Source organism: Castor canadensis, chromosome 4 (assembly GCF_047511655.1).
Source record: "Castor canadensis chromosome 4, mCasCan1.hap1v2, whole genome shotgun sequence".
In the NCBI taxonomy this organism is placed as follows: Eukaryota; Metazoa; Chordata; class Mammalia; order Rodentia; family Castoridae; genus Castor; species Castor canadensis.
Window position 1 is genome coordinate 74346467 of NC_133389.1, and position 25201 is coordinate 74371667.

The window sequence follows — 25201 nt, forward strand, 5'->3', positions numbered from 1 at the left end:
CATTCTTTGATTATTAAATACTGGAGCAGCCTTGCATCCTGAAGAAATCCTTTTTGGTTATGGTGTGTTACACTTCTGTGCATTGGTAGATTACATTTTCTAATGTCTCATTAAGGATTTTTGCACAAAAATTCAAATGAAATATTGGTGAATATACTTATTTTTCTGTACTATCTTCTATGTTTAAAAAAAATGTACTACTAGGCTCACAGAATAGGTTGGGAAGTGATATCTCTTTTAGCTTCTGAAGAGATTTGTATAGAATTGCTAATCAGTGTTTCTATACCTTATGAAATCATCCAGGATTGGAATTACTTTTTAAAAATATTTCAATATTTAATTCACATTCAATTCAGTTAACATTCAAAATTTTCTTGATAGAACTAGAGTTATTCAAATTCTTTTTTACATGGGATGAGTTGTGATAGTTTAAGTTCAGTTTCACCTACACTGTCAAGTTTATGTGTGTAGAGCTATTCATGGCATTCCACTATTATCATTTTGAAGTCAGCAGGTTCTAGAGAGATTGTACCTATTTCATTAGGGACATTGATCAGGTTTATCCTTTCTCTTTTTATTACCCCACATATGTTAGAGAGCTGTCAAATTTTATTGATCTTTTTAAAGAACTAACACTGTAACTCATTGACCTCTCTATTGCTTTAATTTTTATTGATCTCCTCTTATTTTTATCATTTCTTTCCTCCTCCTTTTTTTTTGTTTCTTTTTTGCTCTTCTTTCTAGTGTCTGAGAAGTCCAATTCCTGGGTTAATAATCTGTGTGTGTGTGTGTGTGTGTGTGTGTGTGTGTTTCTTGTAATTGAATTCAGGTCTCATGCTGAGCACACGCTCTACCTCAGAGCTGTATCCCCAGCTCTCTATGTGTGATTTTACAGACCTGACCACTGGCAGCTACAAAACCTTTACCTGCCTACCCATCCCAGACACAGCACACATACATGACCAGGTCACTGCAGTCCAGAGGGAGCTGCACAAGGGCTTCATCAGTGGGCCTCACTCTCACTCACATGGGCACTCCTAGCACAGGTGCCTGCTTGCAGAGGCCTCTGTGTCTGGGGCCTTCCTTCTTTGGAGGCCTCTGCTGAGGGCTCCTTATTGGGCAATGGAGGAGGTGCACCTTGAAGACAACTTTTCTCATTTCTGACTCAATACTCAGTACTTTTCTACTCCTAGGTATTCTTCTTCCCTCTTCTCAAGCTCGCAGGGCTGTGAAATGAAGAGGCCCTTGTTCAGGACTCCTTCAGCAGGAATGTAATCCTCAGCCTAACCTTTGACTGAGTCAGCAGAACAGGGTAGTTGTGTATTCTCTGGTCTGGACTCTTGCTCATACAATCACAGTGCGTGCTGAAAAACTTGACTATTATTTTCATCTTGGTATGTTGTCTTTCAGCTGCTCTGAGACCTGCAGGCTCAGCTCTCTCCAGCTCAGCTGAGCTCCTGACAAACTGGCACCTCAAGCAGGGTAGTCAGTTAAGCACAATACAGCTCTTCAAGATTAAAAGCCTAAAGATCCATGGGGCACGTGTGGGAGGTGCTAGCAGGGAATGTGGCATTGCAAAGGGGTGGTAGCACAGGGTTTGCAAGAGTCTGAGAGCCCCGCAGGGTCTTGAATGATGCTTGAAGATGCATGGGGCATTTTTCCAGCCAACTCCATGAGTCTGAAGTGCTAGAGGAAAACACAAGAGTATGCTAGTGAATTGTTCATATATGTTTTTTGGTTCTGAGGATTTTGGTTCTCACTAGCCTCCAGAGGGTTGGATTAGAGATCCAGGTTGCTTCAGAGAAAGCAAAGGAAGTGGTTTCTAACACTTTGATGATGGAACCAAAGAAGGTTGAGGGGATCCATGAGTCAAGTAACTCTAACAAAGTCCTCAACACCAATAAACTTCTCACAGGTCTCAGACACTCTTCTTTTTGTCCAGGTTTTTAAGTGGTTGTTCAGATTGGGCAATTTCTCTTGTTCTGTCTCCAGTCTCTCTTGTCTTCTCCATTCTTCTGCTCTGTCCTCCACTGAGGTTTTAGTTCAGTTATTAAATATCTCAGTTTTAAATTTTTAATGAGCCTTTTTTTTAATGTTTTCTCATTGTATTTCTCAGGCTGGCCCATAGCTCTCAATCCTCCTGCCTCAGCCTCTGAGTGCTGGGATTACAGACGGGTGACACCACATCTACTTCAATTTGATTTTGTTCTTCTCTATATCATCTATTTGTTTACAGAGACTGTTTCTTTTCTGAGGAGTTATAATTTTTATTTGTTCCAGGAGTATTCTTAATTGTTTTTTAAAGCCATTTTTAAGATCAATGCTTTAGCATTTTTGACAGATAATTCTAGCCCTATATTTCTACCCATCATCCATAAATGATATTAATTCATGCCTTTTTAAGAAGGTCCTGTTTCTTGGTATGATGGGTGATTTTCTATTTTATCCTGGGTATTTTCTATTTCTATTGTAACCTGAACACTTGAATTGCATTTAAGACTTGTGTTATAACTAGTCTGCTATGACATACTTCCTTTGGGTGAAGAAGACTACTTTCTTTTTACTGCTATATGGGGAAGGGTCCAGGTTTCTTCCCGGCTTCCACTGACACCCTGCTTTTCTTCTGATACTGAGATCCCTTGTCCACCATCCACCTTCTACCTGTCTGAGTATTGAGTATTCAAACATTGTTTTATACAGATTCTAGGATTTTGTTGTACTTAGCTGAATGGATGGGAACAAGTACATATCCTCAACCTTTCTAGAAATTACACTCTAATAGCTTGTTTATAGTTTTCATGTTTTGAATTTTATGTCTATGAACACATTGGTTAAACTACTGGATTTTTTTGTTTGTTTCTACTTGCCAATAAATCTTTATTACTTTATTACATATTTCTTTTTTGTACTTGTTTTTCTCTTACTATATTTTGGGGTTTTTTGCAAGCAATTGAAGCTCCTAAGTCAATAAAAGCAATTCAAACTTTATTACAAAATAATGAATGTTTCTTCTAAAACCCATCCAAAACACAATGTAAAATGATAAGCACTTGTCCCATTCAATCCGAGCTCTATGCTTTCCCAGATGTTAACTATTTAAGTAATTTTGTGTAAGAATGTACTTTTTTACCTTTCTAATTTACATATAAAAGTTTTTTAAAGAGATGCACTATCCTCATTACTCTTTTTTTCACTTAATATTCTGTGTATAATTTCCTACCTTATTTCTTTACATCTGTGTATACAACTAGTTGCTTAGAATGCACCAAATAAATGAATGCATTTAAAAAGGCAATTTAATCACCTAACTTCATTTTATAATTGATATGATTAGCTATATTCCCTTTGTCTTACTATGCTAGTGGTTGTCTTATTGATTTGTTTTACACTTAATTGCTTGGTAAAAACTGCAGCAACATGAAAAAGTAAAAAGACAAACAAAAACCAGTAGCTCAAGCTACTGTTCATTTTAGTTCAGTTCAGATGCCACTCAATGAGAAGATTGGTTGAATAATAGTCAATAAAACAAACTCATATAAACCTGTCATTTTAAATTTCAACAGTGTTAAATCAAAAATTAAGTGAGAGGAACAATTAACCATCAATTAAATCTTTCTTTATTACAAAAGATAAGAGTTTCTAATTATTCTTGTGAAGTTAGGTACAAGAAAATCTAACAACAAAAAATGTGTGGTTATCTAGTGTGCTCTGTGATTTGGAAAACATTTTATCTTTAGACAAGTCTGATTGGCTTTCAATGGTTGATGAAGACACCAGGTCAACAAAATAGAGACCTCCAGAAAAGAAATGAAAAGGGCACAAACAAATATATCTGCCCACCCTTCTCAGTGTTCTTACCCATGTGCCAGCGTTTCAGTTTAATCCCAGTTCCACCATTGACCAGCTTGGTACTGGAAAGTTCCCTCAGCTTTCTGATCTGGATTCTCTGCATACTTATCCAACTTGAAAATAATTTTCAGGAACAATGGTGCTTGCAAAAGCAATCTGAAAGAACAAAGTTTTAATGCACATATTAAGACCATACTCTTTTCAGTTACAGCTTCCTTTATTCTTCTATTTTTAAATAACAGGAGATTCTAGCTTTCTTTTCTTCCTGAGGTCCTAACAATCACACCATTCTGAATCCATTCACCCTTTTTATCTCCCACTTTTAATCATAAAATAATAAGGGACTTTGAAACTTTGCTCTGTTCTTCTCTTTTCAGCCCACAGTACCTCAGGACCTCCTCTTTGAATCCACCTTGGGACCTTCAGCCCACACTTCCTGTCAGCCTGATTTTCCAAGAGAGAAGCCCTTTTGTGTCTCACCCTGGTAATGATAGTGTGTGCCTCTTTGGCTCTTCTGAACACAGGAGCAGTCATCCATTCTAGAAGAATCATTTGGGATGCTGACGCTTTAATTTGGGAGAGGAGAGCATGTGGGCGAAGAACGTAATCACTTGCTGAAGGTTGCATCCCAACCTGAGGGCAGAAATAGAGAGAGATAAAGGCAAGATTTTAAAGCTCGATGAGCCTTCAGTATGCAACAACTCTTATGGTGAATAATGTTGATGTAGGAAATTGCTGGTCTTTCCTATGCCCTTTCATTCCTTCACTTCTTTCCTTCTTAGGATGTACAGTAAACTCATCTTGTTCTCAGATTTATTGCACAGTTTTGACCCAGTATAGTTGAAGAGCAATAAATGAAAAATCAAAGGAAATCTCAAAAACAAAACTTTAAATTCCTGCACACACAATACACAGCTCAGTTGATGCAGAGATGCTCTCAGACAGTCCACAATATAGTAATTGTGTTTAAATTGTTGTGTGATCTGCTGAGTGTTTCCTTGCCCTTAATTTTGTGAAAAAAAAGAAAATGGTGTCCAAAAAACAAGGAAAAAACAACGGTAGTTCTCCCAACCCAAAAAAGTCACATACTGCACTTAACTTAAGTGACAAGGTGAAAATTTTAGATTTGTTGAAAGGTGCCATGTCTTTTGTAGAAGTTGTCAGTGTTATGAAACAATGGAACCAACAAAGCACTGCACCACTGAACTCTATGCACCCTGAGCATTTGCAATTTTTCCCCACTGCAGTCTCCTTAGAACAATATACCTGTGGAAACCTGTGTTCTACTGTAGGTTAAGATGCAGTCTGTTAGCCTTCTGGTTGTCGGTAGCTCTGACGCTGTAACCATGTGCAAGAATATCTATACTGTCCTCAACTATTTCCCAGGTCATCAGGCTCTTCATTCCTACCACCAGCAACACCATCATCACTGCTGCCATCAACAATGACATCACCAGCACCATAACCATCACCACCTCTACCACCACCTGAAACAACTACACCATTAACAACAAAACCAAGATCACTTTTACTACAATCAGTACAACCACCAGCAGCAACCATAACACTGTACTATTATTTTGGACTTTACTACCAACACCTCCACCAAAACTGACAGCACAACTACCATCACCATTGGCACTGTATCACATTGCCATCAACACCACCTCCACCACCACCATCCCTACTCCCAGTACTGTACCACCACTGCACCAATATGGCCATCAATGCCACCATCTCTAACATCACCACCATCTCCTCCACCACCATCATTACTGTCACCATTAGCTACACTGTCACCAAAACCATCAACATTATCACCAGTCACAACTTTGCCCTAATACTGCTCACACAAATACCACCTCCACCAACAAATACCACCAGTACTATAAGCACTGCTATAACTCACAATACTGTTCTTACCAGTTACTGTCACAAACAACTGTAACTACAAATCGTTGCCAACACCAGTACAACCACCGCTGTGAATATTACTCCTACCTACCAACAATGTTGCCATCCAACTTCAACACCACCATCACTGGCCACTGTCACTACGACCATTGCCATTATTATTGTCACCACCACTGCCATAACCAGAATGTTGCCCATGTCTTTGTGAATTTCCATACAATAGTCACTCCTACCAAAATCCAACTTCCCTTCATGTTCACAGAAGTCATTTCTGCCATATTCAAGATGCAGGTCAAATTGGCCTTCTTTTTTTTTTGCGGTACTGGGGTTTGAACTCAGGGTCTACACCTTGAGCCACTCCACCAGCCCTTTTTTGTAATGGGTTTTTTTGAGACGGGGCTTGTGAACTATTTTCCTGAGTTGGCTTCGAACTGCGATCCTCCTTATCTCTCCCTCGTGAGCAGCTAGGATCACAGGTTGTGAGCCACCGGCACAAGGCAAAAAGGCCTTCTTTACCAAAGTCTCCCCTGCATCCTCAGAGGCCAATCATCTCTTTCCTGGGCCTCTTCTTCTTCACATAAAAGTGTGAAATGCTGTGTGTCCTTGCCACAGTATCGAGAGTACCTCAAGTACACCAAATGTGATGTCCACCACTACATGAGGAATTCCAGCAAAGGCTGAGCAAAGAGCACATGTTCAGTAAACTGCACTGAATCGGCCTAATTAATACTTACATAGCAACATACTATTCATTAAAACTTTTAAATTACTCGAGCTAGCTTTTGCTTTGCATTTGGGTATTTGTTTTAGCAAAAAGCAAACATCACACCTCTGATGATGTAAGAAGATAACATAGGAATGCCCTTCAATTTGGTTCCATCTGTGCAATAAACAAGTATTCAAAATGCTAATAAACTGAAATTCTTGCATTACTAGGAAAATAATATAAATTAAGAGACTATACTTGTATGTTTAGTTGTTTATAATCATATTATCATGTATGTAGTTACTTTGTCCTTTTAATGATGTAAATGGAATCCTATAATGTGTATGGCATGTGAACAAGGATACAAATGAATCATATAGCAGGTATGGTGTATGTATAAGGACATAGAAGGAAGTTCATACTTTATAACCTTTTGAGATCAACTTTTTTCACCCAGTGGGCATAATTCTTTGGAGGTTCACATTGGTTCTTGGGCAATTGTTGTTCTGTTTATTTTCATTGCCGAGTGGGAGTGGTTTGTCATGGTGTGTACCATACTTTACAAGTGAACGATATCTGTGTGGTTTCTGTGGACAGTTATAACCACACTGCTCCTATGTGAGCGTTCGTGCAGTCCTTACGTAAGGCCAATCTTCATTTCTCTGGGATAAACGCTTGAGAGTGGGTTTGTTGTGTAGCCACTCTATTTTTCAACTGACTGTGCCGTTCTGTATTCCTACCAATGTGTAAGGGTGACCCAGGTGCTCTTCATTCTTGCCCATATTTGGTATTTTCACTATTTTACTTTTTAGATATGTTATTAATCTGCAATAATATGGCATTGTGGTGTTAATACATATTTTTCTGATGGTGAGTGATGGAAAATATCTTTTCATGAACTTAGTTGTCATTTGCATATACCCTGTAGTAAAATATCTCTTTGTGTCTTTTGCCCATTTTTCTAGTTGGATTCATTATTTCTTTAAAATTTCATTTAGTGAGTTTTATTTTATATTCTAGGTGATATTCTTTTTTTTGTCACACACGTGTTTTTACCAGTATTTTATCATACTCTGTAGCTTATTTCCTTAATATTTTGCTTTTAAGAGCAAAATATTTACTTTTAGTGAGGTCTAATTTATCATTTTTCTCCTTTTATAGACTGTGGTTTTTTTAACCTCTTTGCTTAGGCATAGGTCCTAAGAGTTCCTCCTTTTTTTCTAAAGTTTTTATAGTGTGAGATTTTATTTTTAAGTGTGTGGTGCATTTTTATTATTTGTTATACAGGTTTAGGCTGAGGCTCATTTTTCATTGCCTATGATGTTCCATTACTATATTTGTTGAAAAGACAATTTTTCTTTCTTTGAATTTCTTTTAGTACCTATGTAAAGAAAATCTTGAACTTGCACAGTGTTATTAATGAACACTGTATGACTGACACTTATAGCATATTCGACAGCAGAACACACATTCTTCTCAGGCTGGTGGGAAATAATCCTCTAAGACTCACTTCATCATGGGCCTGTACCACATTAAAACAAGTCTAAGAGAAGAGAGAGCATGTTGGCTATGTTCTCTGATCACATTGGACTTAAACTAGAAGTCAATAACTGAAGGATTGCTCAACATTCTGCAAATAGTTTGAAATTAAGAAGCATTGCTCTAAGTGGCATGTGGATCACAGAAATGATGCAGGTGTCTGTCCTCTTTTCAAATGGCACAGACCACGCTGGACAAAGACATCTTGACATTGGCTAGAATGGTTTCTACTATGTATTTCTTTTCCAAACTTCTTTTAACTATTTTACTTTTTTTGTCTTTCAATATAAATTTATAGTAGCATTGTCCACATCTACAAAAATATTGGGGTTTTGGTAGAAATTGTCTTTGATTTGTGATCTGTTTGGGGATAACTGACACTTTCAATACTTAATACTTTTCAATACTTAAGGCCTATAATCCATGATCATGGTATCACTTGGGTTTTTGTTTGGGTTTTTTGAGGGGGGAATTTTTTTCACATTCTCCTTGATTTCTTTCATCAGCATCTTCTGGTTTTCAGGACACAAATCCTATATATGCTTTGTCAAACTTATTCCTATTTTTCATATTATAAATGGCATTTTCATATCTTAAATGGTATTTCATTTTACATTTCAGTCTTTATGTGTTCATTGCTAATATGGATCTGTATATGTACAATTAATTTCTGTGTGCTGACCTAGTAATCTGCAATTGTGTTGAAATCACTCACTAGTTCTGCACGGTTGTTTTGGATTTTATATATGCCCATCATGGTAACTCAAGTAGTGATAGTTTCGTTTGTGCCTTTGCAGTCTGGTGGCCCTACATTGTCATTTGCTGATTGCACTGACTGGAACGTAACTTCTAGCATTATGTTCAATAAGAGAGCTGAGAGCTGACATCACCGTTACCTTGATCCTAATCTGAAGGATTGGGCATCAGTTTTTCACCACTAAGCGCAATGTTAGCTATAGGTAATTTTTTTCATGTTTTTGATCAAGTTGAGGAAGTTTCCTTCTATTCTTGTTTTCGAGAGCTTTGTTAGAAATGAGTATTGAATGTTGTTAAGTGCTTTTTGCATCAATTGTTGGAATCATATGTTTTTTACACACACCATGCAAATGTGGATTATTCTGATCGATTTTTCAAGTATCTTCTGCCTTTCATCCCCGAAACTAACCACACTTGGGTAATTATTTATTGGTGAATTCTGTATCTTGTTAATGATCTTTGATCCTATATTCATGGGTAAGATTGTCTATGTCCTATGTCAGTTGGTATTTTTTTCTTGCTAATTTAAAATTCTGGGTTTTTTGGTTTTAGTTTCTAGGTAACTTTATTGATTTACCTGGGTGTGAATTTCTTTGGGATAAATCTGGGAAGGGCCAATTGGTGTAATGAGTCTCTAGGTTTGTTTCTTTCCCACATTTGGAACTTTTCATTTGGTGTTTCTTTAAGTTCATTGTCAGCCCTAACCTCTTCCTCCTCCTCTGTTATTCTGTCAGTGTGATTAGATATTATGATAAAGGCCCACAAATTGCTTAGGCACTGAATATTTTCAATCTATTTTCTTTTTGCTGTTAAAATTGTGTAATGTCTACTGCTCCATTTACATGTCAGTCTAGAACTGCCCAAACTAAGCGGTGATGAAAGAAGTGAGAAGTTGACTGAAGAGGGGAAATTGCCTACAAAGGAATGTGAAGTAACTTTCTGGGGTTCTACAAAGTCCTGAATCTTCAACAGGATATGGATTAGACAGGGACATACAGTCATCAAATTCGTCAAATTCCAAGCTAAAAACCTGATGCTTTTACCGTAAGTACAATAAATCTCAATAAAGTTGATTTAGGGCAAAGAGAAAGGTTGGCTATGCAGTATATTTGCTTCTGTACTTCCAAAGGCAGGAAAATAATACCAGACCAAGTGAAGTGAGATGGGATGGCAGGCAGTGGGGTAGAGCAGAAGGAATGGAGGAGGAGACAAGTATATGTCAATCTTGACACAAAGTCAGGGGGTAAGAAGACCCCACGACCAGTTCAGTTTGCTCAGTGACTAAACAGTGGTTGGAGGAGAATAATCCCATGTACCAGAGGCCTCTGCTCTCCTTGTGAGTGATTATTATGGTTTGAAAGAGACTTCCTAAGGAGAAAGGTGAGAATAAAGAGTGCATATATCTTCTGCTTCCAGTCAGAAGTCATGTGTCTATCTCACACTGTCAACTTCGTGGGACACAGTAAGTCAAATGCAGATAACCTGGTGTGAAAAGGACACCTTTCTTCAGAGCAATGAATGATAAGCTTGCTCAGTATCAAGAATCAAGTTCTAAATAGGTCAGTGACCTATCTGAGTTGCATGTGGTTGGTAGAGAACTCCATTGGAACCTCCTGCTGAGAGGAGTTTGGGAAGGCTTACAGGTACCAAGTGTGCAGGGCCAGAAACAGAATACCTAATCAAGGATGGGCTCAGTATTCAAGGAGTGATCATGATAGCATGGTGTGAATATGTGTGTGTGAGTGTGTGTGTGTGTGTGCCTGAGTATAGAACAATAAAAGATCTGCTGTCTACATCAGATAGCCAGCCTGCAAACTTCAAATCAGTAGTTGCTGTATTTACTAATGGATGCAAGAGTCTCCACTAACTTTAGGTAAAAGAGCAAATAGCATTTGAACATGGAGTCTAAAAGGTGGGGAAAGGAAGCAATGGTGAGAAGCCTCCACTACTGATTATTAGCTGAGTGGAAATCTTAGTCAAAGCTGGCTGTGCCAAGGCATTCTTGTCCTATGGGCCATATAGCTCATTGTTCTGCTTAGCAGTATTCAGGGAAAAAAATAAAAGCAAAAGAAATCTTTAACTGACTTCTTTAGAAGCTGATTCTATTCTTGAAGTCAGTGTTCATAGAGGTGCTGCTGCATAATACCGCCATATGGCCACACTCCAGTTCTAAATCACAGCCTGAGGTTAGGAAAGTGTCCTGAATAGTCACGAGGCAATATCATATCAGGAAAACTAATTTGCAATTTCATGCTTTTCCAACAAGGTCATGCCTTTGCTCTGAACTTTCTAGGTGCATGCATGGGTGGGTGCACATGTGCCCACAGACACGCACATTCGCACACACACAGATGCACTCATTCACACAACTGTGTTGACATTACTTCTTGAATGCCACAGCCATGCTCAGTTGTATTTTCTGTCCCTCAGTGTTCACAAGTCTGGTATCTTTGGTATATCAATTCATGAGAATAATTCACCTTACTCCACTTCAGGAGGCTAGGAATTCTGAGCAAATCTCCCAGGGAGCTGAGTATGTGGTATCTTTGCTGAGCCTCCTGATCTCTCTCTCTCTCTCTCTCTCTCTCTCTCTCTCTCTGATTCTCTCTCTCCCCTGCCTACACCTCTCCCAGTGATGGATTCACCGTGTCTCTGAGCAAGACTGAGAAGACAGCCCAGCTACCTGGTCCATAGGAACCCACCTCAGGTATCGCATTTGAAGGCCAGTGTTTTCAGGATTTGTGGTCATTTTTACCTTCAGCAAAATCCCAGCCATTGGGCCTTGGTCCTCCTGTTGGGAAGGGTCACAATGGTGGTCCCTTTTGTTGCCATTGAGGGAAAGGGATGTCTGTAAAGGTCTCTGGCCCTCTGGCCTGGTGTTCCTACAGAGGGCAGAGACCTCCCTTGCCTGCCCCTTTAGGAAAGCTGTCTGTGAAGAGGGGATGCTGGACCAGCTTGAAAAGTGTGAGCGGACTTCACTTTGCCTGCTGGAGAGGATGGGGGAGGGGGCTGCATGTGCCAGGTTGGAAATGAAAAGCAAACTTCCAAACAAAAGTACAAATGAAAACACAGACCTGGTGGTGGTGAGTTGGGTAGTCACTTTCAGTGGAGAGCTTCTTGTACCAGAGCTGGGGTACTGATGGAGATGGTGGCTAGGTTCTCAGACCCACCTCTGCAGGGCGAATCCTAAGCTGTGTTCTCTTCCTCTCTGGAATATACTACTGTTTGGATCCAAGAAGCTTCTTCTTCACTTGGAAAACCCAGATCTGGCTCATTTCTGTCCCTTCCTGGATATCCCACCAATTACTGTCCTCTGGGAGAGATGTGGCCCTTTGCCTGCTCAGTGCTCATTATCCCCTCCACCTCGAGTTTATGGTTTTGAGCGTATTAACTTAACTACATTGGAACTTCTTTTTCCTGAATACCTTTCTGCATGGTTTTAGGGAGGAGTTGGCCAGAAGAGAAATTGTGTAAGATTTGGAAGGCAGCACTGAGGCAGCATGGGTTGTGCTCTGGAGTTTCACGCAGGGCACTGGGTGCTTTGTGCGGGGGTGAGCTTTCTCTGTGTTGGCTCACCTTGCTGGTTCAGAGCTCCTACGGTTCTAACAGACTTCCTTCTTCAGCTGTTCCAGGTTTGGGTGGAGTGCCTACATCCTTTCCTGGCAAAGGCACCAACCTTTCCAGCAGCTCACCCACGTCATTAAGGTTGGGGCAGTGAGAGACAGGTGTGAGTTCTGTACATACTCCACATATGCCTTCTCTATATCCTACCTAGAGGTGCAGTGTGGACTCATAGGCTCCAGTCAGGTTCACAGGTCCTGTGCCATCTTGCATGGGAACCATGCCACTTTCAGCTTTCTTTCCTGTTTGATCAGGTTGACTGCAGGCTGAGAACCCGTACCAGGCATGAAGGCAAAGCCTTGCACAGACTTCTTAATTCTCTACAATTGCAAATGGTCTAATCCTCTTAAGAAAATCCTTATTCTATGTAACTCATAGTGACCTCCTTCTGTGGGTGAATACTAGCTGACATACTTAGCAATGAGCCAGTGATATATGCAGAGCACCCATGTGCTCAGGTAAGACATGTTATTGCAGTGAGACTTGCTAGCGAGACGTTGTAAGAGACAGTACCTGGTAAACTTCTGGGACATTAGTAGGGGTGTCCTCTTTGCTCTTTCTCCAGTCTCTCTGGAATTCAGACACAAGTACAAACTCCAGCAGCCATCTTGTGAGCTTGAGAAAGGGACTATACACCAGGAGGGTGAAGCAGAAAGAAGAAGGAGCCTGGGCTTATGGTGGCTTCTTAGACCCTCTACCACAGATCTGGACAGCCAACTCTGGACCTCTTTAGGAAAGGAAGAAAGCCTCAATGTAATAAAACCACCGGATTTGAAAATCTTGTAACCAAATGCTATTTCTTACTGATACAGCAAAGAAATATGTGTTTATTTGTGAAACCCTTGCACTGTAAAGGATCTTTGATTGTGTATGAGTCTCTCTGGCTAAGGAGTTGACCCTGAGTGATGTGGAAACTGCATTGCTCATCTCTATCCTTTGCACTTGACATTGCATCTGGCACATAGTAGGAATGGAAGTGATGCTCCATTAACTCCATGGACATCCCTGGAAAGGTCCAGGGGTCTCTCCAACCCAGACTTCCTGAAAGCATTGGATGAAGTAATTAAGCTCCACAAGTACACCTCATAATGAATTTCTTTCTAGATACATAGACGGATGTGATATGCAGGTATTCTCTCCTGATGTTGAAAATGTAGAATTAAATTCCATGGGATTAATAGCACAAAAATAGATGCCAGTAAAGGCAACTAAAGAGTTTTGAGGCTTAAGAATTACCAGGGAAAAGGTAAAATGGATAATTTTTGTAAGACAGAATTAAGCCAAACTGCAAATTAGAACGTGATAGGTAAATTCTAAGGAAAAGGGAAAGAATGCATAAATATAAGCCAATAACACAAAGAAATTAAATATCAGAATAATCTAGAGGAAGATAAACAGATGTAATGAGACTTAAAGGTAGGTAATGCAAAAAACAGGTAGCAAGATAATACATGGGAAAGCTAAGTGTAGTGTTTATGTTAAATAAAAGTGGATTAAGGATTAAGTAGTCTATATAAAGTACCATGACTTTCAGAGATGATTAAAGAAGAAAAGTTTGATAAAATTAGACAATATTTTCTTAAAGTAACCAAACACTTTTGCTTTGCAAAAGCCTATATAAAGAGGATGAAAAAAAATTACAACCTGTGTAAAAGTGTTCACAGGCTTTATAGTCAACAAAGAACTGCTGTCCGGGATATATAAGGAACTCTAAAAATCCAATAGGCTAAAAATATATCAAGCTGGGTGTCAGAGGCTTATACCTGTAATCATAACTACCCAAGAGGCAGGGATCAGGAAGATGGCAGTTCAAAGCCAGCCTATCTCAAAAATACCCAACACAAGAAAAACCACTGGTGGAGTGGCTCAAGTGAAGAACAGCTGCCTTGCAAGCATGAGGCCCTAAGTTTAAACTCCAGTACTGTCTCTCTCTCTATATATATATGTATATATGTACATATATATACATATATATATACACACACACATGCACACAAAGTATGTGGGTGTGTGTATTAAGCAAAAGATGAATTTTATCAAAGAGGATACATAGATGGCAAATGAAGCCATGATAGGATATCCAGTATAATTAGCCACCAAGGAAATGCAAATTAAAACCCAATGAGACATCAGTACACACATATCAGAGTGGCTAAAATGAAGCAACAAATTGAAGTAAAATGTCAGTGAAAATGGGGAAAAATTATATCTCTCCTACATCCCTGTTGGTAATATATGGCTCGATTGCTCTGAAAACTACTTGATCAGTTTCTTATAAAATGAAATGTGTAATTACCATACAACCCAGCAATTATGCTCTTAGGAAAGGAATAAAATTAAATGAAAACTTATGCTCACACAAAAAAACTGTGCATGGCATGAATATTCACAGCAGTTTTATTCATAATAACCAACAACTGCAGCAGTGAAAGCGCCTTTACACAGGCGAGTGGCTGAACAAACCAGGTTACACACATTACCGTCCATCATGACAACAGGACAGAATGGCTTACTGATACCTGCAGTGATTTGATGTCTCTCCATGGAATTTTGCTGAAAAAAAGAAGCAAAACAAAACAAAAAAAGAGCTAATCCAATGGTATTACATACCATGTGCTTTAATTTTTAACTTTTTCTCTTGCAATTTTAGATGGGCAGAGAAGCGGTTTGTGGTCAAAAACAGGTAATACAAAGGATCCTGGCGGTGAAGGAACTGTTCAGCACCTTGACTGTGGCAGTGGATGCAAACTCCTATAATTTTGGAAAAGCTGTGTGGAACTATGTCCACACACCCACACAAATGACTACAAGGAAAACGGGAGATATGAACACAATCTGCAGACTGACTCCTGGGATGTGACAATGTACCACAATTTTACAAAATGCTACCAAGAGAGGGGGACTTGATAAATTGTGCACGGGATCTCTCTCTGGATTATCTTTTACAGATGCAATGAATCTACAATGATCTAAATAAAAATTCATTGAAATATCAGATAGGAATAACGTCATTAGGGATTTTCAACAGCACCACACTGCCTTATACTCTAATCTTATCATAAGCTAAAGAGCAGCAATATAGACAGAGGAACATGCCATGTTGTTGAGTAAAGGACTCAATATTGCAAAGAAGTCATTTCTTCCTGAATTGCTCTGTTTACCACAGCCTCAGCCCAAATCCTCCTGATTTGTTTTCAGGAAACTGATTCCCTGATGTTAAGTTGTTTGGGAAAATACAAGCTCCAGAGTGACTGGAGCGATCTTGAAAAGCAGAGGATAATTGGGGGGGCCTTGCAAAATCAAATAACAAGACTTGTTTTCTAATAATTAAACTTTGTTGTAGTGGTGCAAGAATTGATAAATACATCAGACAAGACAGGATCCAGAATCTGATACACACATATATGTGGTGACCTATTTGATAGAGGTGCAGTGTACGAAATTATCATTTTCACTACATTTTCCGAATCCATTGGCTACTATGCAGAAAAGATAATGACTTTTGATGCCTATCTCCAATAATATCAAATGAACTTCATTTTTGTAAAAATTGTAGATTTTTACATGTAAATATAAAAAGCAAAACCATAACACTTTAAAAAGACTACAGAAAACATCATCATGACTTTTGGCTATTTAAGAAAATATTTCTTAAATTGGGAGTAAAAGTGCCATTTTAAAGGAATTGATGAATGATAAATTCAAATTCTTCATTCTAATGTCCTTCAGAAGCACTGCTAAGAGAGAGAAAAGGGCAGCATCTGGAGCAGAGTTTGTCTGTGACGGACATACCTAACAGAACGTTTGTCCAAACTGTGGAGAAAAGACTCAAACAGCACTTCACAAAAGACCATGTGCAAGGGTCATAAATTTATGAAAACATGCTAAAACCTATTAATGATCTGTGAAAAGCATATTAAAGCCACAATTGTGGTTACATTATTTGCAAGAAAAGTCTCACTAATTTTTTTATGTTTCTGTAGGCAAGTCTTTTTGCAATGAGAATTTACCTCTTATCTCATGAAGAAGGAATGCTTATATCCACAAGTACAACAGATTTACACACAAGACCCCAGAACTCCTTGAATTTGGGAGGGTTTATAAGTTGCTTTGGCCAGTAGAGCAGAGGAAGTGATGCTGTGAGCCTCTTTGGAGTACTGCCGCCACAAGACATTAAGCAGAGTCCAGTGCAGCTGGGTTCTCACACTCTGCTGGTGGAACTGGAAACGCTACAATCATTTTGGAACATCACTTTGACAGTAGCTACCAAAGCTGAATGCAAACACACATACCCCAACACTCAGAGATCCTGCTCCTTAGGGATCTCTTTCCCATGATGAAAGCACCCACAGCTTTTATCAGGTGAAAGACTGTTAATTGCATCTTCGTTCATAAAAGAGGAAACCCAAGAACTCAAATACCCATCTAAAATGCATGGTTAAAAAGTTAAATTAATGTGTATTTACTACATGATATAGCCAGAAGACCCAGTAAACAGCCACTATCTACAACCACTCAGATAGATGTGTCACATATACAATACTGAGAGGAAGATTTCAGATACAGAAGAGTATATTTGAGTGACTGAATTTATATAAAATTTAAAAATGGGCAAAAAATAGTATGTGTTGTTAGAAGTAAGGAGAGTAGTTAAACTTCCTGGAGGAATGAGAAGTTTTGGTGTGTTCATAATATTTTATTTCTTCATATGAATGCTGGTTATAGATACATTTACTTTGTGAAAATCCAGAAAAATGCACTTATGATGTGTGCATTTATATATATATATATTTCTGTTACATTTTAATAAAATTTACAGAAATGTAAAACCCATAGTGAAAATGAATGCATTCCACAGACAAATACTGATGACCAAATACTGGTAAAACTGATTAAACTGTGTGACTAGACACCAAGAATAAGTATTTAACAGACACTATTTTCTTTTTTTTTCTGGTGGCATGGGTTTGAACTCAGGACCTTTGTATTTGCCAGACAGGCACTCTACCACTTGAGCCAGGGCTCTGGTTGCTTTTGGCTTTAGTTATTTTTCTGATAGGGCCTTGCATTTTTGCCTCTGGTCCCCCTCAGATGATCTTCCTAGCCTGGGCCTCCTGCTTAGCTGGGACCACACATACACGCTATCACACTGGCTTAACAGACACTATTCTAAAACATCTAGATAATAAACGTTTACATTTTTTTGTCAGTTTTTCTTTAATGTTAATCCATAAAGGTTATAGCTGTGGAAAGAATTTTGTTTTTAAAGTGTCTTTTGAATAGAAGGATTTTGTGGCTACAGGATAGTAAAATTAATGTGATAACAAAGCTATCGAATTTAGTTCGAACAAAAAAATTAAGTGGTCACCCATCTGTCATGCTCCACCTGTTTTTTCATATGTTACTATTTGAGATTTTATTTCTCTATTTGCTGATGGCTTCTCAGGGCTTACTCTAAGTTCTACTTCTAATACATTTGCTGTGACTAGTTCTTTTGCTAATAAACTGTAAAAAGTTCTGGTTACTGACAAAGAGCTCTGGAATCTTCCCCTATGCCTATCTGTGAATGTACTCATAAAATCCGGTTTTAGCAAAAACCTCTTCAGCCTCCTGCCCTTTCTAATCTAATTAAATGACTCCTGTACTTGATCACCTCCCTTTCCCATATCTGTTCTCTGCCTGTTTTTAGCAAGAATTCTGTTGATTTAGCTGCAATCCCTCTTACAGTCCATGTTTCCTCTCAGCCATTTTCACCCACCCAACCAACCCATCCTGCTTCTTGGTTATAACCCTCCTTGTTCTTGACCCATTTGGAGTTAAGCCCTGTATCTATCATGACGGCCTTAAATAAAAGTCTTTTTTTAAAGTGGCACTGGGGTTTGAACTCAGGGCCTCATACTTGTTAGGCAGGCACAGTACCACTTGAGCCACTCCTCCAGCCCTGAAATAGAGTCTTCTTACCATGCTTTTTAACAAGTGTTATTGAGTAACCTCTCTAAGTACTTGTATTTGCTGAAGCCACATTGGTTCTGGGGTGCTTCTGCCTCAGCTTCCCTGGTAGCTGGGACTTCAAGGTGCCACCACGTGGCATCAGTGCTTTCTTCCTCTTCCCACTAACCCAGGAAGAAATCTTTGCCATTTGGATCTTTGTGTATTACTGCTACAGATTTTACCTAATTTCATGTATAAGTTTCCTGTCTTAGCAAATTATTCTGCATATTTTCCATGTTAATACTGTGATTTGAGAAGACTCCATTACTACAAGATAATGACAGTCTCAAAAATAATGGTTTACTTATTTAGTGCCTAATGGATCCCAGACTCTGTACTTGATTTTAACAATTAATCACTTATAGTAACTCCTCCATCGTGAATATTGTGATATTGATTATCCCAGAGGAAAATGGTGGACAGAGAGACTCAATTGCTTGCCTGTGATGGCTTGGCTATTCAAGGAGGAAATGAAACATGGTCTCTGGTCTCTAACCCTAGCCCACCCCTCTTAGGTCACACCTGTGCATAGCACTTTGCATCAGGAACCTGGTTGACTGGGGTCATTGTTGTTATTTTAATGACTGTGTTGATTCCTTGTGTGTTTCAATCCACCCATTGCAACCAAATGTTTATCATCACACATTTAAAAATCTGATTCCTAGTTTACAAGACACCGTTATTAACACCCAGAAGCTGTGGTTTGGATATAGCTTGTCCTCTCTGTCACTCACATTGACATTTAACCCCCCTAATGAGACATTAGGGGGTAGGACAAGGTGGAACTTTTCAGAAGACTGTGCCCTCATGAATGGGTCATTCCATGGGTGTGATTAATAGATTAGGACTTAACAGGTTATTTGTACAGTGTGTCTGTTGTAGAAGCAAGATTGGCTTGGTCTCTAGCATGTTCCCTTTTTCTTGTCATGTGATGCCCTGGGGACTCTACCAGCAAGAAGGCCATAGCCAGATGCAGGCTCTCAACCTTGGACCAGAACCATGAGCCAATATACACTTCTCTTTGCTATAATTTACCCATCTGTAGCAATGTGTTATTAGCAATAGAACATGAACTAAGATACCAAATGAAATGCAACAAACTGAAATACACTCAATTGTAATAAACATTTAACAGACAAAAATGCACATGTGAAGGCAGACAATGCTGCACACGCAGGAGATATTGAAACTCTGCACCTCAGGCAGGGTCTCAACCCCATCAAGTAGACTGTTTGGAGCCAGCTCTGTGGTGCCCACTGTGTCCTGGGGCCAGAGCCACCGGGAGGCGGGGCTCATGGCAAATAGAAACCCCAGGGTTCTGGCATGCTTTCCTGGGGTGACATATTTCAGACACAGGAAGGACTTGATCCTGCCCCACAGATGCCCCTGCAGCTCTGGCTTCCTGGGATTTTTAATGCTCTGCTTTCTCGTGTGTTGTCTGTCCTGGAGGAAAACTCTGTAGGGACAGAGCAGCTGCTAGACAGAAACTTAGACAAAGCCAGGCTCAGGCCTGCCTCCCTCCCAATCCCAGAAAATATGAAGTATGGCACAGTGTGCCAACTGCAGAGAGAGGTCCTGCCACAACACTGAAATTTATTTTATGTCCTTCTCAATAGTTCTGCAGAAACTGGGTGAGATCAGACAAACAAGCCTCACAGGAGCTAAAACGCACTCCAAAATTGAATGAATGATGGAAACCCTCCACAGGTACCTGTTTCAGATATTGGGAACCTGGGAGGGTTCTGAGCTTGAAGTGGACATGAACCAGGGTCAAGGGAGGGCAGCTGTGAGGCAGCAGAGGCTGCAGGATCAGCACACTCCAGCCTTGCTGAGGAAGCTTACAGCAGCAGAGCCCTGCCCTGTGGGAGTGAATGAAGAAGGCAGGGACCTGAACAGAGAGCAGACAGCAGAGAAATTGGGCACTGGGCCAGCCATGTCTTAAGGACATGTCTTGGAGGCCATAGCAGATGCAACGTCCTATAGGAAACCAAGCACAGCACTATCATCTTCTCTGGTGAAGTATGCAGAGCATTTACTCCAGGAGAGGGAGACAGCAGAGTGACAAGTGCAAGTTTCAAAGCTGGAATGCTCTTCCTGCAGTGTGAGGGTGGTGAGTTGCATGGTCTCTCAGCCTCTGGTCCCTTCTCTATGATGATGGATTGTGAATGGTGGTTAGCCTGTGGGGCTGCTGGGAGGGTTTGATGAGAAGAGATGAGGTCTATCAGAGCTTGGAGCTGGGCGCATACTTAGTGATACTAGTTCAGATTGAAACCTTTCACACCAGGGGCTCCACGGCTACTTCCAAAAGGCTTCTCAGCCCAAGGCCCAAAGGTCAGATGTCAGGTGAGGACTTGGGACAAGGAGGGATGGCTCTGTTTAACATTCCTATGATTGGAACTCCCTGACCCCAGTCACATTTGCATACGACATCCCTAAATTGTACATTTTCTGATGACTTAAATTTTAATCATCCTTTTTCTTGAAAAACACATCAAGAAATAAGGAAAAATGAGCTGGAAATATTGCATCTCTCTGGAAGGCTACCTACTGCTAATTCCGATGCAGAAAGCAGTTTTAACACCATTTCTCACCACTGCAGCAAACCTGACAGGTTTACAAATTAGTGTTCTGGGACTCTCAAACTGAGTGTCCGTGTTTTATCAGATTCTGGGAGGGGTCACACACATGCTGGGTTCTCCACAAAGGTCAGTGTCTCAAAAAACAATAAGGTACACTGTCAAGGGATTCCAGGAAGATGGCCTCCTGCACAAATGTTTCTGGAAGAGGAAAATGCTGCTCATTGTCCCCACCTCTGACCCCTGCTGAGAACAGAGAACACAATAGTCACTGGAAAATCCAGGTGAACTTTCAGGGACCCGAAAAGCTTGAGCATTTTCTTTACTGTCTGCTGTCCTTGGATAGCAGCACAGCAGGCTCACCCAGCTCGGCCCAGTCTGGGCATTAGAGCACTGTTCTTTCCATTAAAATCCATCTCTCCAGCCTTCCCTCCCCTGGCTCTGGATCAGACACTGGGACTACATATGATAACTTTTAACACTCCTTGTGAATTTCAGCTCTTCAGTGCTAATAATAGCAACCAAGCAGCAGCAGGTGTACTTGACCGTGGGTCACCTGTTTTCCTTGCATCCTTTCACCGTTTATGGTGCTTATCTTCATTCAAACCTTGCCAAGAGGCACCTAGACTCTCCCCATTTTACTGGAGTGACCATTGCTATTCAGAAAGATTAAGTGGCTTGTTCCAAGTCACACACCTAGAGAGTGGCAGATTTGTCAACTCAGTAATGAGCCCAGACCCGGTTTAGTCTCCTCGCCAGTAGGAAATACGCCCAACATCTCAAAACAAGTTTCACTTCATGCACATCCATAAATACGGGGGTCAAAGGTCTGCACTCCATAAGGCATCTGGGTCCCCAGAGATGCTGTCTTTTAGGCAGGTGCTTAAAGAATGTCACTTGCACGCAATCACATTCCACAGTGGTTTGCTGAGCCTGTTCTGGATCAGACACTTTGGGTTGCCAGAGCTTTACCGAGAAAACACCAGTAACTGGGCAGAGGGAGACATTCCCCAAAGACACAGCACTTAGTGAAGCCAGAGGGAGGGCAAACTTGCAGACAGGAGAGCCTCATGCAAGCCCCATGTGCTGTCCTGGATGTGTGGTGTTGGACTCTCACCTGGCTTTGGAGACTTTCTCCCTCCCAATGTTGGGGTGCAGAGCCCTGCAAGGCCTTCTGTGTTTCCCAGCCCCTCGAGGCCTTCTGTGTGGTTCCCTCCAGTTCCCATGTCTGACACTGCACCATGCTGTGCTCGCAGACTTCCTTCCTCATCTCTTCATGATGGTGACTTCCTGCAGGACAGAAAGCCTCCCATATTCTTAGCCAGCATCTTGCTGGTGAGCAGGGCTGATAGGATGTGTAGATGGAAAATATCAGGCATGAAACAAATCCTGAAGCATTTCCTAATCCACCACACAATACACCCTATTAAATACACTTTTGGTTGCAGGCAGTTTCAATTAAAAGCCATTAATGAGAAAAAAATACTAGCTCTTGTTAAGGCAGAGACACCCTTTCTCCCAATCCCTGTGCCAGAGGCTAAAGCATGCGGTCCCTCGTTAGGGTCCTTCCAGGCTGTGGAAACCCAGGAGGAAAATGACTCCATATAGGATGTGCTGGGCAAAGGAGACAGTTCCCGCAGCTCCTCCTGTTACCAGGCTCCACGGCTGTGAGAGCTGGCTGAATCCTGATCCCCACAGGAGGGGGACGGCCACTGCTCCAAAAGGTCCTTTCCACCAGGAAATTTTTGATAAATTGGCAGACACAAACTCCAGATTGGATGGTAGTATTTTTTTCCTTTCTTTCTTTTCTTTTCTCCCCTTCCTGCTTTCCCTCCTCCTCTTCAACTTTTCTTTTTCTTCCTCATATAAAGTCCTGCTGTGTTGGCCAATTTAATATGTAGGTATCCACCAAATAGGAAGAGAAATTTAGGTTGTGTAGCACACAGGGCATTGTGGCCATGCAAACATCAAGGAAAATTTAGAAAGCAGAACCAGAAATAAATATAGTAAATATGGCTTCCTAACTCTTGTCCTTTTCCCTTGCTCACTTTCCTCAAGTCCCAAGGAGAAGACTAAAAATCCTAGCACTTATAATAACACAGACATCCAGCACACTGTGGATTCCCTGTGAGCAGGGAAAATTATACTCATTAATTCCTTTCATTCCACTAATCACCCTGTGCCATCATCTCCTTCCTGTGTTTCGGTGGTGTATAAAGAGGCAAGGAGAAGTGACACTGTAACAATCAGCCAGCACCAACCCGAGGCTGTGTCTTCTGAGGGCCTTTGTGCTTAGGCTGCTCCTGTGTCTCCACAGAACAGTTATCTGTGTCTGGCGATGCCTGTGGAGGACATAGGTCACGTCTTTGCTGTGCATCAGTGGACCTACAACAGCTGCTCAACATGGGTTTATCACAAGAAAGAATGAACGCTTGAATAAACAAGTAAGTGAGCAAAGCTGTCACGTCATTATCTCAGCTGCTCATTTACTCAGCCTTTCTTGGGCATCCACCATGAACCACACCAGTGTTCCTAGAAGCAGAGCCTGAGACAGGACCTGCATGCACTCAGATTTGTTGCAAGAAGGAGCTCCAGAGAGAAAGGCAGGAAGAAGGATGGTAGACCAGAATAAAGATCTGGGGAAAATGGGGTCGCAGCTGGAGGGTAGCTTGCACCTGACCTCTGGGGAGCTCTGGAGTGTGACTTGTCCTGCACAGTATAATTAGGCAAGGGGCCAGGCCTTCAGTAGTCAGGCGTCAGCTGGGAGCTGCCCACAGGGGAAGGCCAGAGTCCCCAGACAGGCAGCTTGGCTTAACCAAAGGTGATTCTCTGGAGAAAGGGGCAGCTGTGTGCCATTAGCAGCTAGCACACAAATGAGTGGGGTGTGGGGGCACCAGGAAAGGACAGGGAATCTCCCAACACAGACAGAATTATAGTGCTGGGCTGTTTCCACAGTGGTTCCCAATTAGTGCATGCTTTCAATGCCCACAGTTCAGTCCATCACTTGTCTTAGCACCCATCCTAAGACCAGCATTCCCCAGGAGGTCTCCCTGGACCTCTCCAAGCCACATGGCTTTGTCCCTTTCAGAAATCCTATCAGATGTCTCTGAATCAAATGTTTCTATAGTTAATCGTTACTTTTGGATGCCTTCAGATTGTTTCCCATTTAACCTGAAATCTCCTCTGTGGCATCAAATGGTAATCTTTTATCCAGCACTTGGTCCCAGCAGGATGCTGCTGGAGATACAGCAGAAAGCATGGATCCTGGGTAGTCAGAAATAAGAATGGTAGATTGAGACTATAACCAGTAATAATAAATGTCGCAATGCTTTCTGTTTGCTGGGCAATGCACTCAACACACATCATTCCATGTAATCTGTGCAGTATTTCTATCAAGTAGCCTATTATTAGGAATATTTTGGCCCCACAGAAGAGAAACTCTCTCTAAAGAATGGCTGAAATGAGTTAGGAAGGTGTTTACCTGCATGCTGGGAGTCTGGAGGGGTTGCCCTGGCAGTGGTTTAATGGCTGCCTGTGATCCTCTTTTGGCCTTTTCCATGTGTTTATTACCTTATTGTCACATAATGGTTGCTGCTGCTCCAGACATTACATTTGCAAGCACAACAGATGGAAGAGTTGTTAACCAGCTACATCTTCTCCATTTATCAGATTAAGTAAGATACTTCTCAGCAGACATCAGGAAACTTCCATTTCCATGGTACAGCCCTTAAATTGTTATAAGTTTATCCTTTTCAGCAAGGAAGTTTGGCAAAATATTCCTTTTATTTTCTCAGATGCTTAGATTACAATGGGGTGAACTGCAACAAGAGACAACAGGAGTGGGATGTCTGTCCACTGAGCCCATAGACATTACTGGGTACACACAGCTACTCAACTTATTTCCATTCTTAGGTGAGAAAACTGAGTGACTGCAAGGAAGTAATTTCTCCGGATCCACACTTACCTGTGGTTGTACCGCCTGCTCTGTTAGCTATTATGCTGTATTGTTTCATTATTTTCATCAAAGATGAAATCCAAAACTTTCAAAATCCTGGGCTGCTTTCCACTTCCAGAGACCAGCTCTGGGAAATCTAAGCTAAAATTAATACAAGAAGCCATCATGACTTGAGCATGACGTTAATGACCAAATACAGAGGTCAACAGAGCAGGCACACGTGACATCCTCCATGTTCAATCTAGAAAAACAGTGACCCAATTATCCACCTTTCTTTTGGCCTGAGAAGAGTAC